General features: G+C 42.3%; 1 pseudogene; it reads right to left on the reverse strand.

Moving 5' to 3' along the window:
- Window positions 1-1,377: 1,377 nt before the first annotated feature.
- LOC129818447 (ATP-dependent RNA helicase DDX54-like) lies at window positions 1,378-10,616 on the reverse strand (annotated as a pseudogene).
- Window positions 10,617-17,891: the final 7,275 nt, after the last annotated feature.

The following is a 17,891-nucleotide window of genomic DNA, read 5'->3' on the forward strand; positions in this document are numbered from 1 at the left end:
TGTATACGCAGGGCCCAGCTGTAAAAGAGACCTTGGTCTCAGTCTGTGTTCCTTGTTGAAATAAAGGTATAATAATAATTTAAAAAGTATTGGATTTGTCCCAAGAAAAACAATTGCTTTGCTACATTTTTGCCAGTATTACTTTTGTGCCTTTTTGCAAACAGGATGCATATTTTGGAATAGTTTTTATTTGCTACAGGCTTCCTTCTTTTCCCTGTCAACTTGGTTAGCATTGTGGAGTAACTATGTTGTGGATCCAGCCTGTTTTCTCCTATTTCAGCCATTAAACTGTAATTATTTTAAAAAGTCAACATTGTCCTCACGGTGAAATCCCTGAGCGGTTGGTTACCTTATACTCTCCGGCAACTGAGTTAGGATGGACAACTTGTATATTTGTAGTGACTGGTGTATTCATACGCCAGTGTAATTAATAACTTCATCCTACTCAAAGGGGTAAAAAAACAAAAACAAACAGGTAATGAATATCCATCTACCACTAGGTGCCCTTCTTTGCAAGGCATTGGAAATTGAATCTTTCCAATTAAGCTTACAGATAATTGTATGTGTGTGCTACAGATATGAGGTAGTCATTCAAAAATCATGTTAAACACCATTATTGCACACAAGTGTGTCCATGCAACTTATTAAGCACAATTTTACTCCTGAATTTATTTAGGCTTGGCCTAACAAAGGGGTTGAATACTTATTGACCCACTACATTTCAGGTTTTCATTTGTACACATGTAAAAACTATTCCACTTTGACATTATGGGTTATTGTGTGTATGTGACCTTTTTGGTAATTGAATACATTTTAAATTCAGGCTGTAACACAACAAAAGGTGGATAAAGTCACAGGGTGAGAATATTTTCCAAAGGCACTGTACCTAGCAGCCATCTTAATTTACCTTGAGTAATTTCACAAACAGAAATGGAAGCCACAAATCTTCATTCTAGCAGAGCTGGCCTACAGATAACTTCGACCATAGATAACGTGTGATGGCATGTACACATATCATCAAACAACTTGCATCTAACCACATCCAGATGGAGTGGGTTTCTCCAGTCACGTCAGCTCACTTGCTCTGTAGTACAATGGCAGGACTTCAAAACACACTGCATCTCTGACCCTGTTTTTAGGTTTAGGGTGAGCCTACATATATATTTTTCCTGTAAAGTCCAAAAAGGGACAAATAGGTTTGGTTAGTTTGTTCAACTTCACACATTGTGTACATAAATGATGCTGTATGCAACGTTCAGTGTTGGCTAGTCAACAAAAACAATTGGATATGGAAATAATTATCTGCAAAAAACATACTGAATGTATTTATCTAATGTAGGTTTTAGTGTATTAAATTATGAAATGAATACTTTTGTAGTATATTAAAATGTAATAAAAAGAAAAACAAACATGTTTTGAAGAAAGGGTTTTGATCATGTATATTACTTTTCCCTCTACAATAAAGCCCTTTCCCAAACATGTCCTGTTAAGTATTTAGAACACAGCTATCTTATAGCCGAGCGACGGCAGGCGGGACGTTGGCTTTGTGGCTCTTTGCTGACAGAAACGTTCCCCAATTCTCCTTATCCTAGTGAACCTCCATCTCCACCACACTCTTGTCCCGGAGTCAATCTCTCAACACCCCTCTGGTTGCTCTGCTGTCAGCTGGGTCAAATGAATACAGATGTCTGAAATGAAAACATGTTGGTAGTGACCCAGACCTCTCTCTAGGCTTTACTGACACCTTCTGGTAGACTGGCAGGTTATTCTTTGCACAAATGTGGTTGACCTCATCGAACTGTTTGACTGCCCAGAAAAAACAGGAACGAATTCCACACTGCTCAATGGGCAGCTTTGTATAACCTACTGTCATGAGTTTCTCTGTCCTCCTAAGACTTTATAATAAAGAACGATAGTCACAGATAACACAATCACACGTTAGCTTTGAATTAATAATATACACAAACAAATATATTGACATAACCTATCCAGATGGATTGCTATGATGCAAATAGATCTGCAAAATGCACGTTTCAATCTCTCTAGCCCTGTCATGCAAAGTCCGCATCCAGGCTAGGAGCACACAAAATGTGGACACGGATCTTACCATGACACCACACTGCAGTGCCATACACGAAGCTCTGCAAGCACCCTTTGGGCTGGGGTGCATCTCAATAGTCTCAAAAGGTTTTCTCGGCTTGTTTCTCTTCCTACATATGCACTGACCGACCAGTCCAGATGGAGGGTCATGGAGAGGAAGGCAACTTTAAACTATTGACATCCACCCTCCATCTTGGGATCAAAAGCTTCTCCATCCATTGCCTCATCTCTTCGCCGATTCTTCCAACTCTCACTACCTCTTTTTCCACATACCTCAGCTATTCATCACCCCTCCCTCACAGTCACTTCTTCATCTTGCCCTTCTTGTGGACACCACAGCCGAAGCCAAACTTCTTCTGGTCATTGAGGCGCTGCTTGCCCTTGCCCCGGAGCTTCTTCAAGCATCCACTCTGCAAGAACCTCTTATTCTCTGTCTTCTTGCGCTGCTTTACGATCTGGTCACGGCTCTTCAGCTCTGAGCGCGGGCCCCGGGAGCCACCACCCCTCTGCTGGCCTGGGGGACCCAGGGCCCGGTCTGGCCTGCCTCGGCCTGGAAGAGAGGGGAGGGAGACAGGGTTAGAGAAGAGAAGGGCAGCATTTCAATTGTTTTGCGTTATTTTATCATGCTGTATTGAAAGAAACATAGCAATTTTGAAAGTACATCAAACTGGACATTGCTCTTGTTATTTTCTAAGTGTTTTGGAATAGATCTTAGGTAGTAGTAGAGCCCAAAGACTGGAGCTTAGAGAATGTCCCAAAGACTGGAGCTTAGAGAATGTCCCAAAGGGATGCATCAATGTCTGCTTTACTTACAGACACATCATACCCATCACAAACAACTGATCCAAACTCTAGCTAGAGCTTTCTGATGAAGTGCACTTCTACCTCCACCTCTCCTTCCTCTGCCTCCAGTCTCTCCATCTGAATCTCCACCCCCTCCGTCATCCACCTTGTACTTCTTCTTCCACTCTTCATAGCTGAGAAACAGGGTCAAGGAAATAAAACATCCTTAGAACACTGCAGTGGTACAATTACAAGTGAGGACTTACACAATGCACAATAAGCCGAGGGTGTTGGAATTTCCTTATTAATAGCTTTCATCAGAAAAGATCAGTTTGAGATGACAAAAAGGATGCACGTTCTTCTTGTTCATCTGTCCCGTCTGTTCTCTTCTTCTTCTAGTCTGCCTCCTTTCCTGTTTCTTTGACGAAGCGCTTTCTCTTGCGATCCTTGCAGAGAGATGATTTATATGTCAAGTGCGGTTGCATGGTGTGTGTCATGGTGTTCCTTCTTACCACTTCATCATGTGTTTGTGCTGGTTGAGTCGGTCTCCTTCGTCTCCCATCAGGTCCAGTACAGCAGTAGAAGCCTGCTGCTCAAACGTTGTGCCTTCTGTTCCCAGGCTCAGTCTGCAAACAAACACTGAGTTATATCACCATTATCCCACATTCACAGAATGACTATATTGGTATTTTGTAAAGCAGAATGGACTGTGTAGTCAGCCTTTCTCATACCCTCTCTCAGAGTTGAAGTCTTTGTGTCTGTAGAGGATGTAGTTCTCATCGCGGCCAGTCTGTTTGGTCTTCTTACTGTCTGGCCTCTCTGCCTCGCCGTCGTCCTGTGGCTTCCTCCTCTTCCCCTCCACTACCTCAGAGAACACCCCCTGGTGGAGAAATGACAGAAGTACACCTATTTCTACAATCTCTCTTCATTCAATCTGATTTAAAACATAACCCTTGGTCATATGATACTACTTTGTCTGTGGTGGTGCTATACACTATTGTTGACTTGCAATGGAACACGTACATGCTAGGTTTTATACCATGTAGATGGATACTTAGAGTATAAGTGCTAACCTGAAGGTCCTCCTCTTCACTGTCTTCCTGGTCAGTCATGTGGTGTGTGGAGGGCAGAGCAGTGACAGGAACATGATACTTGCCCTCTGCAGCCAGAACCACCTTCTTCTGGGTGAAATTATCCACCAGCCGTGTCCCTAGAATGCTTGGCTCGCATCACCACGCTGGCGTTGGTCTTGCTGTTCGAGTTGATCTCAAAGATTGTCTGGAGAGAAAGTGCTGTGGTCGTTTAAACAGTATTACTACAGGTTAGTCATTCATTCATAGATAATAGCTTCCAATATACATTTCTGATGTAAACTCACAGCTTTATCCTTGTAGCCCTTAATGCAGTCCACCATTTGAAGGCGCTCCAGTTCCATTTTCTCTAAGCCTGACCCTGAAAATAGACCAAAGCAACGTGGGTTAATATCATAGCAAGAGTAAGGGAGAATATGCGTGTGATTTTCATGAGAACCCAAGATCTGATGAGGATCCACTGAGACAGTAACTTCATTGATTTAATATCCCACATTAAAGTGCACTGGTAAAGTAGTTAATAGGTCAGTTATCTAAAGGCTTCCTCATGCTTCCTTACAGCTGGCGCCTAGCCCAACGAGTGTGCTCGCATATTCCCTTAAAAGGCCGTTTGAAAAACATCTTGCGATGCCATAGCCAGTATAGACTTCCTCAGACTAGATAAGATAACAAGAAATTGGTCATTAATTCTGACGTTTATTAATTCTGACATTTTTTGCCGAGATCTTAGTCGCGGAATTTTACATCTAAGATGTTTTAGTGCAGTATTTCTCAAGTGAAAAACTTTGCATGAAAACAAGTCGTCTATCATTGAATGACAACAAATACTTAATTGAAGAATCCCTACTGCTGACCAATGACCGGCGAAGGGGCATAGACTTGGATAACGAAATTTGGCTTGCCTAAGAAAATAAAAATTGTACACGTACAGCCGGAAAACCCCTTGCCGACAACCAAAACGTCACAAAATATGCGCAAACTGTTCCGAAGTGTTTCTGATGCGGACACCTTTACTGACCTAACAGTGGGTGGACAGACATGCTGAAGAGCTCTGTGTTCTTGACCCGTTTAAAAGCACTCTGGCGAGGGCCGGGACTTGATGTACTGCTTGTAGGCGTTGTCCGCTATGCAGGTCATGAGAGTTCTCATGGGCCGTGATCAGCTGGGACTCATCATCCAGGATGCTCTGGGGAACACGACCAAACACACCGTCCGACTCTGGAGGGAGAGAAAAATATAAATGAAGAGATGAGAAAGAGAGTGATAGAGTGAGTGAGAGAAACGAGGAAGGGACAGAGACAGAAATATATGAAAGTAAGCAGGAGAATTGAGTATCCATGACAGAAAACAAGTGTGACAAGACAACTGCAGGGGTGAGCAATGGCTCCATTCCCTCACACTGTGTATGACATGTTTATGTCCAGTGCTGGTACCTTGTTGATGGTCAGGTGTAGCCAGCTGAAGGGGTCTCCCCAGGAAGAGATGGAGGTCAAAGACAAAAGGTATCTCATCTGTACACACCAGGCTGTAGGCAGAGCCACTGCGGCCTGCGCGTGCCACTCGACCTGGGGTTGAAAAACCAGAGATGAGACAACAATGGCGAGGAAGGTGTATTTCATTATATTTCATTACACTATATATCATTGACTCAGATGGTTGTCATTGGCCTTTCTTTCCAACGTACATAAGTTACAATTCAAGATAACCTAAAACAGTATGTTGGCCATATTATAGTTCTAAAGCTCCCCCTGTTGTTTGTGTTACGCACCAACTCTATGCAGGAAGAGCTTGGCTTTTGGAGGGGAAGTTGTAGTTGATGACGTTTTCCAGCAGGGGGATGTCTATACCGCGAGCAGCCACATCTGTAACAATCAGCACCATGGCCTTGCGGTGGACAAATGTACCAATGTTGATCTTCCTGGCAGTCTGGTCCAGGGCACAGTAGATGTAGGCACACTCCACGCCCTCAGAGGACCGCAGCTAACCATAGGGTAACACAGAGCTACATTCAAAACTTGTTGAAAGGCACAAGGCTGAGGACAACCAAACCGTATTCAATGACTAGCTTCTCCTTCTATTCACGAGGCTCTCACCTCTGAGGTACTCCACATGGTGTTTGGTGGCAACAAAGACTACTGTCTGCTCCTGGGGCGTCGCTACATTCCTCAGCAGGTGGAGCAGCAGAGCCGGCTTATCACACATCCTCAGGTGGAAGGACAGCTGGGAGAGGAAAAAATACAATGTAATGCTACAACTTTTATATTATGTCATTGACTCAAACACAGGTTTCACATTTCAACACTTGAAGGGATTCCAACAGTGTAACCAAACTTCAAATTGTGTGAATGTGGGTTTTAGCGAGTCTATTAGCTTAACCTTCAGCAGGTCACTCAGCTTGCTGTCCACGTCCAGACGAATCAGCACTGGCTCCGTCAACCCTGCACAAAACACAATCCTTTCAGAGCACTACACATCTTGCCTTGTACACAACTCAATATCAAAAGGCTGCACAAGAACACATAGGTTGTGGGTGGGCTTTAGATTGCCATTGAAGGGATGTTGTGGCTGGGCTTACCAGCTCTAGCAAACTCCACAAGTAGTTTGGGCAGAGTGGCGGAGAACAGCAGTGTCTGTCTGTTGTCTGGAAGCCTCCGGATGACCTCCTGGAGCTGGTCAGCAAAGCCCATCTCAAACAGCCTGTCAGCCTCATCAAACACAACGTACTCCACAGTCTGTAGCTTCAGGTTCATCTCCATGACAACATGCATCAGACGACCTGGGGTACCGATAATTCTGTAGGCAGAAGACATAACAACAAAAACTACAACCTTATTTTAATTTAAAATTGCATTATAGCAAATTACAGCAGTACATTGTGAAGACCATAGTGTGTGTACATACATGTCTGGGTTCTCATGAAGTGCAGCAAACTGATCATCCATTCTGAAAAGAAACAAGATGTTCAGTTGATGCTTGTAAGCAACTTTCAACACAACAAGACTGAAGATTTAATTAATAATACCTGTCTCCACCAAGGATCAACTCAGTCTTAAGGCCAGTGAATTTCCCCAACTGAAACACAATAAAATGAATATAGTTACTATTTTCTGGTACTGCCCAACAAACAAAACATACTATCCCTAAAAAAATGACAAAGATTAACCCCATTTACATAAAGTAAAAATAAATAAAAAAGGTTAAATAAAAATAATTACGTTAGGGCTGTGACGTTACCAATATGGCAATATTTTTTTCAATGCAAAAATGAAAACATGAAGCAGACAACTCTTTGGGCCATTAAAAACCTGCTGTATGTAAAATATTGTGTGCTATAGCTTGGAAAATGTATAAAGTTTTTCCAACGTTATGGCTGTTTTCCTAAAGAAGTGAAATCCGCTTTGTGCATTGTTTCCTTGTCACGATACTAATGACTATCGCGATACGGTTATCGTCTTGGCCCTAGTTTATGTACAAATATGTATATTATATTGTAAAGTGATGGATGAAAAATAGACTATGAAAAGCCTATCCTGACCTCTTTGGTGAACTTCATGGTTTGCAGCACCAACTCTCTGGTGGGGGTCAGAATGAGAGCCCTGGCCCCTGTCTGGGCCTGAGGGGCCTTCATCTTCTCAAACATGGGCACCAAGAACGTAGCTGTCTTCCCGCTGCCTGTCCTTACCATGGCAACCATGTCCTTGCCATCTAGAATCACTGGGATAGTCTGAAAGGGGGAGAGAGAGGTCTTGTAAATAATCTACCTGATATATCAGTGAAATGTAAAGATCCAAGGGCATTGGCATACCTTTCTCTGGATTGGAGTAGGGACTTTGTAGCCCTTCTTCATGACCCCTTTAAAAACTAGGTAACTGAGACCTGCAATTACCAAAATATGTTGGTTTGGACATACGCAGGACACAATGCTGTATAAAATCTTTAATTGTCTCAAAAAGATGGCCTACAGGTAAGCCTACCACAATTTCTTACCCATGGACTGGAAGCCCCCAGACTTATTTTTCTTCTTGTTCTGAGCTCTGACCAGCTCCCTGGTGTCAGGTTCCACATAAGACAGGCACTCTGATGAAGCTCCAGGGAACCGAGGTAACTTTCTTCCTGCCTGAAAAACATTAAATAACATGACATTGTCATTATGGAGATGGATATGCTCATAGTCATATCCCACTCAAAACCAAATCTAGCATGACTAATATTTTATCATGTAATTGGCAATAAATCAATTCTAGACTTGACATTACAGAGACCCACAAAAGAGGCATATTTATTACGATGATTCTGGGTCGTCACTAGTTTACACAGCCACAAATGGCTAAACCCCACCTATTTATACAATCTCTCTTCATTCAATCTGATTTAAAAGATAACCCTAGAATTAACCCCAACCACAATGCTAACCTTATGCCTAAATAAATAAATAAAATAAATAAACAGAATGGAATACCGTGAATTAAAAGACAGTACTGTGCAGCCGTCTTTATCGACCTGGCCAAGGCTTTCGACTCTGTCAATCACCATAATCTTATCGGCAGACTCAGTAGCCTTGATTTTTCTGATGACTGCCTTGCCTGGTTCACCAACTACTTTGCAGACAGAGTTCAGTGTGTCAAATCGGAGGGCATGTTGTCCGGTCCTCTGGCAGTCTCTATGGGGGTACCACAGGGTTCAATTCTCAGGCCGACTCTTTTCTCTGTATATATCAATGATGTTGCTCTTGCTGCGGGCGATTCCCTGATCCACCTCTACGCAGACGACACCATTCTGTATACTTCTGGCCCTTCCTTGGACACTGTGCTATCTAACCTCCAAACGAGCTTCAATGCCATACAACACTCCTTCCGTGGCCTCCAACTGCTCTTAAACGCTAGTAAAACCAAATGCATGCTTTTCAACCGTTCGCTGCCTGCACCCGCACGACTAGCATCACCACCCTGGAAGGTTCCGACCTAGAATATGTGGACATCTATAAATACCTAGGTGTCTGGCTCGGCTTTCTATTTCGCAACAAAGCCTCCTTCACTCACGCCGCCAAACTTACCCTAGTAAAACTGGCTATCCTACCGATCCTCGACTTCGGCGATGTCATCTACAAAATAGCTTCTAATACTCTACTCAGCAAACTAGATGCAGTTTATCATAGTGCCATCCGTTTTGTTACCAAATCACCTTATAAAACCCACCACTGCGACCTGTATGCTCTAGTCGGCTGGCCCTCGCTACATATTCGTCGCCAGACCCACTGGCTCCAGGTCATCTATAAGTCCATTCTAGGTAAAGCTCCGCCTTATCTCAGTTCACGATAACAACACCCACCCGTAGCACGCGCTCCAGCAGGTATATCTCACTGATCATCACAAAAGCCAACACCTCATTTGGCCGCCTTTCCTTCCAGTTCTCTGCTGCCTGTGACTGGAACGAATTGCAAAGATCGCTGAAGTTGGAGACTTATTTCCCTCACCAACTTTAAACATCTGCTATCTGAGCAGCTAACAGATCGCTGCAGCTGTACATAGTCCATCTGTAAACAGCCCACCCAATTTACCTACCTCATCCCCTTACTGTTTTTATTTATTTACTTTTCTGCTCTTTTGCACACCAGTATCTCTACTTGCACATGATCATCTGATGATTTATCACTCCAGTGTTAATCTGCTAAATTGTAATTATTCGCTCCTATGGCCTATTTATTGCCTACTTCCTCATGTGTTTTGCACACAATGTATATAGACTAATGTTTTCCCCCCCTACTGTGTTATTGACTTGTTTATTTTTTACTCCATGTGTAACTCTGTGTTGTTGTCTGTTCACACTGCTATGCTTTATCTTGGCCAGGTCGCAGTTGTAAATGAGAACTTGTTCTCAACTAGCCTACCTGGTTAAATAAAGGTGAAATAAAAATAAATAAATGCCTAAACTTAAATACTGACCAAAAAAAGATTTGTTTACATACGTTTTTACAAAAGACAATTTTGACTTTGTAGCAACTAGTGACAACCCCGATGGTCTGTTGCAAAACGTTTACTAAACGGAAGTAACCGGAACGGGGAGGGACCTACCTCAATTTGTCAAATAGAAACTCTCGTTTTAGTTGCAAAACGGAACGTTTACACCCATAGCCAAGTATTCGAGACAATTTGACATCCAATGTTAGCAGCCTAGTTAGCGTGTTAGCTGGCTAAGGGTTTGCAACTAGCCAAGTAAATTCATAGCTGGTAGATTTACGTAACTTTGCTCAAATGACTAAAACACCTAGCTTTACCTAGCTACAATAACATAAACATGAAATGGTTCTTACAGAATCATCGTCCATGATTTTAGCAGCAACTTCGAAGTCCCCACCATCTGACTCGTCAAGCTCCCGATGGCCAATGTGTCTCTTTTTCTTCATCAGCTTCTTCTTTCTTTGAGCCATTGCGATAAGTATCTGCACCGTTAACTTGTTTAACTTTGTTCAACGCTTTGAAATGGTTAGAATATTTAAAAAACGAATGGTGCTTGCCAATAAATCAGCAACTCAGCACATGACAACAACACAGAAAGCAGACATTTTGAAACACGTGAGATTCTGTACGTAAGAAACCTGCGTCGGCGCATGATATGACGTCAGTGTGTTTTCTCTTGACGTTTCGTTCTTGTGGGGGGGACAATTATTTTCACCGCACTTCCATACCCGAACACACTGGTCGCGTTCAAGCATAACACTTTTGTCAAGTCGGTGACCATCGTTGGTCTCTGCCTTTCAAAGTGTGTTGCATTATGGGGATAAAAATTGTCCAACTTGCAGTCGTGTAAATTACTAACGTAAAAATACTTTCAAGTACTACTTAAGTATTTTTCTTTTTGAGTCTGTACTTTACTTTACTATTTTTATTTTTGACAACTTACTTTTACTTCAGTACATTCCTAAAGAAAATAATGAATTTTTTACTCCATACATTTTCCCTGACACCTAAAAGTACTTGTTATGTTTCGAATTCTTGGCAGGGCAGGAAAACGGTCCAATTCACGCACTTATCAAGAGAACATCCATGGTCGCCTACTGGCTCTAATCTAGAGGACTCACTAAACACAAATGCTTTGTTTGTAAATTATGTCTGAGTGTTGGAGTGTGGCCCTGGCTATGTGTAAAAAAAAAAGAAAATGGTGCCATCTGGTTTGCTTAATATATAAGGAATTTTAAATGATTTATGCTTTTACTTTTGATACTTAAGTACATTTTATCAATTACATTTACTTTTGATACTTTTTATTTATTTATTTAAACTTTATTTAACTAGGCAAGTCAGTTAAGAACAAATTCTTATTTACAATGACGGCCTACCAAAAGGCAAAAGGCCTCCTGTAGGGACGGGGGCAGGGATAAATATATATATTTTTTAAATATAGGACAAAACACACATCACGACAAGAGAGACAACACTACATAAAGAGAGACCTAAGACAACAACATAGCAAGGCAGCAGCACATGACAACAGAGCATGGTAGCAACACAACATTACATTTACATTTAAGTCATTTAGCAGACGCTCTTATCCAGAGCGACTTACAAATTGGTGCATTCACCTTATGACATCCAGTGGAACAGCCACTTTACAACAGTGCATTTAAATCTTTTAAGGGGGGGGGGGTCAGAAGGATTACTTTATCCTATCCTAGGTATTCCTTAAAGAGGTGGGGTTTCAGGTGTCTCCGGAAGGTGGTGATTGACTCCGCTGTCCTGGCGTCGTGAGGGAGTTTGTTCCACCATTGGGGGGCCAGAGCAGCGAACAGTTTTGACTGGGCTGAGCGGGAACTGTACTTCCTCAGTGGTAGGGAGGCGAACAGGCCAGAGGTGGATGAACGCAGTGCCCTTGTTTGGGTGTAGGGCCTGATCAGAGCCTGGAGGTACTGAGGTGCCGTTCCCCTCACAGCTCCGTAGGCAAGCACCATGGTCTTGTAGCGGATGCGAGCTTCAACTGGAAGCCAGTGGAGAGAGCGGAGGAGCGGGGTGACGTGAGAGAACTTGGGAAGGTTGAACACCAGACGGGCTGCGGCGTTCTGGATGAGTTGTAGGGGTTTAATGGCACAGGCAGGGAGCCCAGCCAACAGCGAGTTGCAGTAATCCAGACGGGAGATGACAAGTGCCTGGATTAGGACCTGCAACATGACAACAACATGGTAGCAGCACAACATGGTAGCAGCACAAAACATGGTTCAAACATTATTGGGCACAGACAACAGCACAAAGGGCAAGAAGGTAGAGACAACAATACATCACGCAATGCAGCCACATCTGTCAGTAAGAGTGTCCATGATTGAGTCTTTGAATGAAGAGATTGAGATAAAACTGTCCAGTTTGAGTGTTTGTTTCAGCTCGTTCCAGTCGCTAGCTGCAGCAAACTGAAAAGACGAGCGACGAGCAGGGATGTGTGTGCTTTGGGGACCTTTAGCAGAATGTGACTGGCAGAACAGGTGTTGTATGTGGAGGATGAGGGATGCAGTAGATATCTCAGAGAGGGTGGAGTGAGGCCTAAGAGGGTTTTATAAAGGAGTATACATTGAGGAGTATACCACCTCAGTCATCGGCTTCATCAATAAGTGCATCGACGACGTCGTCCCGACAGTGACCGTACATACATATCCCAACCAAAAGCCACGGATTACAGGCAACATCCGCATCGAGCTAAAGGCTAGAGCTGCCGCTTTCAAAGAGCGGCACACTAATCCGGATGCCTATATGAAATCCCGCTATGCCCTCAGACGAACCATCAAACAAGCAAAGCGTCAATACAGGATTAAGATTGAATCCTACTACACCGGCTCTGACGCTCATCAGATGTGGCAGGGCTTGACAACTATTGCAGACTTCAAAGGGAAACCCAGCAGCGAGCTGCTTAGTGACGCGAGACTACGAGATGAGCTAAATGTCTTTTATGCTCACATCGAGGCAAGCAACACTGAAGCATGCATTAGAGCACCTCCTGTTCTGGACGACTGTGTGATCACGCTCTCGGTAGCCGATGTGAGCAAGACCTTTAAACAGGTCAACATTCACAAAGCCGCGGGGCCAGACGGATTACCGGGACGTGTAATCAAAGCATGCGTGGAACAACTGGCAAGTGTCTTAACTGACATTTTCAACCTCTCCCTGAGTGAGTCTATAATACCTACATGTTTCAAGCAGACCACCATAGTCCCTGTGCCCAAGGAAGCGAAGGTAACCTGCTTAAATTATTACTGCCCCGTAGCTCTCATGTCGGTAGCCATGAAGTGCTTTGAAAGATCATCAATAGCATCTTCCCGGATACCCAAGACCCACTCGTATTTGCATACCGGCCAAACAGATCCACAGATGACGCAATCTCAATCGCATTCCACACTGCCCTTTCCCACCTGGACAAAAGGAACACCTATGTGAGAATGCTGTTAATTGACTACAGCTCAACGTTCAACACCATAGCACCCACAAAGCTCATCACTAAGCTAAGGACCCTGGGACTAAACACCTCCCTCTGCAACTGGATCCTGGACTTCCTGATGGGCCGCCCCCAGGTGGTAAGGGTAGGAAACAACACATCTGCTATGCTGATCCTCAAAACTGTGACCCCTCAGGGGTGTGTGCTTAGTCCCCTCCTGTACGCCCTGTTCACCCACGACTGTGTGGCCAAACACGACTCCAACACCATCATTAAGTTTGCTGACGACACAACAGTGGTAGGCCTGATCACCGACAACTATGAGACAGTCTATAGGGAGGTGGTCAGAGACCTCGCAGTGTGGTGCCAGGACAACAACCTCTCCCTCAATGTGAGCAAGACAAAGGAGCTGATTGTGGACTACAGGAAACAGCGGGCCGAACAGGCCCCCATTAACATTGACGGAGCTGTAGTGGAGCGGGTCGAGAGTTTCAAGTTTCTTGGTGTCCACATCACCAACAAACTATCATGGTCCAAACACACCAAGACAGTCATGAAGAGTGCACGACAACACCTTTTCCCACTCAAGAGACTGAAAAGATTTGGCATGGGTCCTCAGATCCTCAAAAGGTTCTACAGCTGCACCATCGAGAGCCTCCTGACCGGTTGCATCACTGCCTGGTATGGTAACTGCTCAGCATCTGACCATAAGGCACTACAGAGGATAATGCGTATGGCCCAGTACATCACTGTGCCCAAGCTTCCTGCTAAACAGGACCTATATACTAGGCAGTGTCAGAGGAAAGCCCTAAAAATTGTCAAAGACTCCAGACTGTTTTCTCTGCTACCGCACGGTAAGCGGTCCCGGAGCGCCAAATATTTAACCAAAAGGATCCTTATTAGCTTCTACCCCCAAAACATAAGACTGCTGAACAATTAATCAAATCGCCACCGAATTATTTACATTGACAACCCCCCTCCATTTGTTGTTTACACTGCTAATACTCACTGTTTATTATCTATGCATAGTCAGTTCACCCCTACCTACATGTACAAATTACCTCGACTAACCTGTACCCCCGCACATTGACTCGGTATCGGTAGCCCCTGTATATAGCCTCGTTATTGTTATTTTATTGTGTTACTTTTTAATGTTTTACTTTAGTTTATTTGGTAAGAAATGTCTTAACTCTTTCTTGAACTGCACTGTTGGTTTAAGGGCTTGTAAGTAAGCATTTCACGGGAAGGCCTACACATGTTGTATTTGGCGCATGTGACAAATACAATTTTATTTTATTTGAAGTAAGCATCAACAAGTGGGTCTTGCGGTGGGTAGTGATGTGTCCTATAATGAGCATTGGTGGCAAATCTGATGGCCGAATGGTAAATAACATCTAGCCGCTCGAGAGCCTTACCTGCCAATCTATAAATGTATTCTCCGTAATCTGGCATGGGTAGGATGGTCATCTGAATCAGGGTTAGTTTGGCAGCTGGGGTGAAAGAGGAGCAATTACGATAGAGGAAACCAAGTCTAGATTTAACTTTAGCCTGCAGCTTTGATATGTGCTGAGAGAAGGACAGTGTACCGTCTAGCCATACTCCCAAATACTTGTATGAGGTGACTGCCTCAAGCTTTAAACCCTCAGAAGTAGTAATCACACCTGTGGGGAGAGGGGCATTCTTCTTAAATAAACTTAATTAAGTATATTTAAAACCAAATACTTTTACTCAATTAGTATTTTACTGGGTGACTTTCACTTTAACCTGAGTCATTTTCTATTAAGGTATCTTGACTTTTACTTAAGTATGACAATTGGGTACTTTTTCCACCCCTGCCAACTTGTCGACTGCATGAACACTATAAAAATCATGGGATCAAAGGTCATGAAGTTTTGAATGCATTCTATTGCAAGTTTCTGCAGTTGCTCTTCACAAACTTCATCCTGCAGCCATCACCTACATTGTGGGAGGCTCTATTGTCAACCAATCATTAGGGTGTTTTTGTTTTACCCACGCAAACGTGACCAAAGACGTGACTGAAACAGGAACCAACTTTGCCTCAATTCATGTATATAGTGGATATGTACAAATTAATATGATATTTGAGGCCTTCTCTCTCACAAATTGATTGTACAATATACACACTTATATTTTCAGTTTGTGAGTGTGTGATATGGGCGTTGGAGACATGTTTATTTAAACATTATAAAGAACAACTTTTATAAACAATGGCAACACTGTCATATTGCGCTGAGCCTTGCTGTTGGAAAACATCAGTGTACGACTTTCAACTGTTACAGATGCACCTCCCCCAACTGCACTCCTTGACTCTAATCTACAGTCGGTTTCTTTCGCCTTACCGCTCAAACGAGCCCACTCTTTATCATTTAGCCCAGTGGGTGGTTCTATATGTCATGGTGGGATAGATTTCAGCAAGCGAATGAGTGCATGAATGGGTTGGACTGCAACCTTGACTCAGGGATAGACGTAACATAGTAAACCTACATCCGGCAGTATGATTAGTATGATATCTTACGTTTCGTATTGTATGTATTCATTTGTGGCTGTCTGTCATCCATTTCATATGATATGTTCCGAATTACAATTTGTATATGTTACCAATTGCAATTCATACAATATGTTACGAATTTGCAAAACTTATGATATGTTACAAATTGAATTTGTTGTGGCTAACATTAGTTAGGTGGCTAACGCTAATGTTAGTTTGGTGGTAATCTTTAGCTAGGATAGGGGTTAAGGTTAGGAGTTGGGTTAAGGTTAGGGGGAGGGTTAGAAAACATGCTAAGTAGTTGCAACGTAGCTAAAATGTAGTAAGTAGTGGAAAAGTTGCTAATTAGCTAAAGTTGTCCGTGACGAGATTCAAACACAGCCTTTGGGTTGCTAGATGTTCATGGTATACGCCCATCCATCCACCCTGACCAAAAACCCTACTTTTGTTTTTGCCTTAATTAACCTTCTCTCTATTGTAACCATACTATGTTATGTTTAGTCAGTGGTGGAAAAAGTATTCAATTGTCATACTTGAGTAAAAGTAAGATACCTTAATAGAAAATTATTCAAGTAAAAGTGAAAGTCACCCAGTAAACTACTACTTGAATAAAAGTTTAAAAGTATTTGGTTTTAAATATACTTAAGTATCAAAGTAAATGGAATTGCAAAAATGTACTTAAGTATCAAAATTTAAAGTATAAGTATTAACCATTTCAAATTCCTTATATTAAGTAAACCAGACAGCACAATTTATTTGTATTTTTTATTGACGGATAGCCAGGGGCACACTCCAACACTCAGACATAATTTACAAATGAAGCATTTATGTTTAGTGAGTCCACCAGATCAGAGGCAATAGGGATGACCATGTTCTCTTGATATATGTGTGAATTGGACCATTTTCCTGTCAAAATGTAACGAGTACTTTTGGGTGTCAGGGAAAATGTATGGAGTAAAAAGTACATTATTTTCTTTAGGAATGTGGTGAAGTAAAAGTAAAAGTTGTCAAAAATATAAATAGTAAAGTAAATTACAGATACACCCAAAAACGATTTAAGTATTAAGTAAAACGACTCTAAAGTATTTTTACTTAAGTACTTTTACACCACTGCGTTTAGTCTATGAGACCAGGCTGGTAAGTATGCCTCCAGGATAATATGGTAAAATTAACTTCATGTATAGGCCCTTGAACAAATAAATAAAACCAAGGACATGCAAAATCCATCAGATTAACAGCAACGCAAACAATTCATCTCAGTGATTGACAATATACAGGTATTATTAAATGTTGACGAACCAATCAGAGCGAAATTAGATTAAATCTAGTCACGATTACTTTCAGATATTTTATTCGAGTACATTTTGTGGATTGACTTGATAGCTGCATTGACTTTGTTGGCTGAATAGCAAGCAAAACTTCATGATACACATCGTTGTCACGATCGTGTGGCGGATTAACGGACCAAAATGCAGCAGTTGGAAAATATGCCATCTTCTTTTATTTTAACACGAAGATGAACACGACACAAAAACACTTTAACAAAACAACAAAATAACAAAACGACCGAGAAGCTACAAACGTTGTGCACAAACATACAGGCTACTAACGTTCTTACATAGACAATTACCCACAACCAATGAGAGCCTATGGCTACCCTAAATAAGGCTCCCAATCAGAGACAACCGAAATCAGCTGTCTCTAATTGGGAACTCATTCAGGTAACCATAGACTCTCCTAGATAACTAACCACCATAGACAATGCTAGACATATACACTCAACACAAAACCATCTACTACACCCCATAACCCCTTTACCAAATAAACACCCAAAACCAACAAAACATAAACATTACCCATGTCACACCCTGACCTAACTAAAATAATAAAGAAAACAAAGAATAATAAGGCCAGGGCGTGACAATCGTTCACTTTTGAGAAAACTGGTCCAGCCACTTGGTAGCTAGCTTGTTAGTTCAAATTAAGAAAAATTATGT

Source organism: Salvelinus fontinalis, chromosome 21 (assembly GCF_029448725.1).
Source record: "Salvelinus fontinalis isolate EN_2023a chromosome 21, ASM2944872v1, whole genome shotgun sequence".
Lineage (NCBI taxonomy): Eukaryota > Metazoa > Chordata > Actinopteri > Salmoniformes > Salmonidae > Salvelinus > Salvelinus fontinalis.